Genomic DNA, 2,903 nt, shown 5'->3' with positions numbered 1-2,903 from the left:
GTATGTCAGACGAAGCCCCAGAATCCTTGCCTCCAAGGAGCAGCCTGGTTTAACCCTCTCTAGGATGAATCTGTTTGTTTTCTTGGCAGTCCATGGTGCATTCAATACTCTTCTCCAGCACCACAGCTCAAAGTCGTCATTTCTCCTTCTATCCTCCCTAGTCATTGTCCAACTCTCTGATGCACTTTGTAAAGTGTATATACACTTTGTAATTTCAACCAAGTACTCTTCACTTCCTCACAGAGGGAAATATTAGAAGCTGAAAAAACTTGTCCAGGTGTTTGCTCTGTGTTTCTCTCAGTATTTGTTTGCTACATGGTAAAAAACTACACTGTAATCTCAAAGCTAAGTGGTTCAAACCCACAAGCAGCTCCGAGAAGGATGGGCAACCTGCTTTTGAGTGATTAACAGCCTTTGCAAACCCACTGGAGGGCCAGCTCTGGGTCTGTTCCTACTAGATGGTACACAACAACCACATGTTCTTGAAAAGCTTTTATATGTTCTTTTAAAAGCTACTATACACAACAGTACAAAGAGGCAACAAAGTAATAGTTTTCACATTTTGAGGAGGAAAATGATGGAATATGATTTTAAACTGTTTTGATAATATATAAATGTACATGTATCTCTATTAATTCATTCCTTTAGAAAATACTCAGAGAGGAAGCAAATAAAAAATTAGCCTTGATTATCTTTAGATTATTAAATTTATTTTTAAAAAATATCTATTTTTACAGTGAATGCTTACAGGACAGATTTCTTTTCCCTTCAACCATTTATACACATTTTGTTTCATAACACTGATGGAAATCTAATCAGAATGTAAAAAACATCACTCTTCTCACCTCTTCTCTCTGTTTACTGTATCCATTACTACTCAGAAATATAGTCAAGGAGCTCGGGAGACCTACTGGCAAGAAGATGCACTGCAATCTCAAAGGTGGGTAGTTTGAATCCACCAGATGCTTTGCTGGAGAAGGAGGGGGAATCTCCTCCTGTGCCAATTGGATTTGATTCGATGATACCTAACAAGAAAATGGAGGGGGGATAGTTAAAATGATATCAGTTTGTTGCTACTATTTTTTTAAAATATATCAACAAGTCTCAGCTAAGAAAAAATACCTGTTTGATTTTTTTCTTGTGATCTTGTTTATTTCTTTTTCTCTCCCAAGTAACTATTAAATCTAGATAACTACACTACAATGAGGGCGTTTTGGTGGCTAACTGGTAAAGAACTGTGCTGCCAAAGCAAAAGGTACACAGTTTGAATCCACCAGACACTTCATGTGAGATAAATGATGATGAGATAGTTGTTGTTGTGTTTTTATGTGCCATCGAGTTGTTTGCGACTCATAGCAACCCTATGTACAATAGCTGTAAACCGTGCTCTGTCCTGTGTCAATCTTGTTGTCTCCAACACACCTACCCCTATTACTCCAGTCACTGAATTGATCATCTCATCAAGAGTCTTCCTCTCTTGCACTGTTCCTCCACCCTCCCAAGCAAGAAGTCCTTCTCAAAGGACTGATCCCGCCTTGTAACATGACCAAAGTATATCAGACGGAGCTTCAGAATCATTGCCTCCAAGGAGAAGCCCTCTCCAGGACAAATCTGTTTGTTATCCTAGCAGTCCATGTTATATTTAACACTCTTCTCCAGCACCACAGCTCAAAGACATCAGTTCTCTTTTTGTCATCCCTAGTCATTGTCCAGATCTTTGACACATAGCACACAACTGTAAAGACTATGGCCTGAATCAGGCACACCTTCGTGTCCAGCCTTATGCCATTGCTCTTCAGCACTCTGCAGAGGTCCCTGACAGCTGGCATTCCCAGTGTAATTTGCCTATTGATGTCCTGCCTGCTGTTACCAAGAGTGTTGATTGTGGAGCCAAGCAAACTAAAACTGTTAACTATCTCTTCACCATCCATCATGATGCTGCCAATTGGCCCAGTGATGAGAATCTTTGTTTTCTTGATGTCACATTTCAATCCATACTGAAGGCTGCAGTCCTTGACTTTCTGCAGCAAGTGCTTCAGATCCTCCTCAGTTTCAGTTAGCAGGGTTGTTTCATCTGCATCACACAGACTGTTGATTAATCTTTCTTCAATCTTGATGCCACACTCCTCCTCATACAGCCCAGCATGCTGGATGATCTCTTAGATTGAAAAAGTTTGGAGACAGAATACATCCCTGGCAGACACCCTTCCCAATTTTGAACCATGCAATGTCTCCTTGCTCTGTTCTGACGACTGTCTCTTGGTTCAAGAATAGGTTTCGCATAAGCACCATCAAGTGCTCTGGGATTCACATTCTTCTCAAAGTCAGCCACAACTTGCTGTGATCCAGACAGTTGAAAGCCTCTGCATAGTCAATGAAACACAGATAGATGGGCAAAATCCTACCGTATTAACTTAGTTACAGTCTCTGAAAATTGCTGGACTACTATAGGTCCATCTGACTAGAGGGGTACATAACATCAACAACAACAGCAACTGTACATTGAATGCTTAATAGAGGCTCCTCTCTGTTCTTTATCAACAAAATTAATGCAAAGGAGAGGGAGGTAAGAAGGACAAAACACAAACTAAAGCATGCATCATTCTACTGAGTGACCACTCATACTGTCCATGAACACTCAGGCCTCAATTATTTCTCCATCACATCTACTAACAACGTGGCTTATAAACATCCTTGACTTTATAAACCTTTGTAACATCCCCACTAGACATCATAGGAGTTATTAATAAGACCTATGTATGTGATTTAAAGATAGGAAATTGATTCAAACAATTGATCGATCACTAATAAAAGGAGCTCAACCAAGTTGATTTTGTAAGTAGGAAGAATTTCATTTGGAAAGGTGATTTTTCACCTCAACTCAGTTATAAAAAAAAAAAAAA

Source organism: Elephantulus edwardii, unplaced genomic scaffold (assembly GCF_000299155.1).
Source record: "Elephantulus edwardii isolate Elephantulus edwardi_28Jun2011 unplaced genomic scaffold, EleEdw1.0 scaffold00076, whole genome shotgun sequence".
Classification (NCBI taxonomy): Eukaryota; Metazoa; Chordata; class Mammalia; order Macroscelidea; family Macroscelididae; genus Elephantulus; species Elephantulus edwardii.
The sequence above is the reverse complement of the archived record's forward strand: the minus strand, read 5'-3'. Positions refer to the sequence as shown.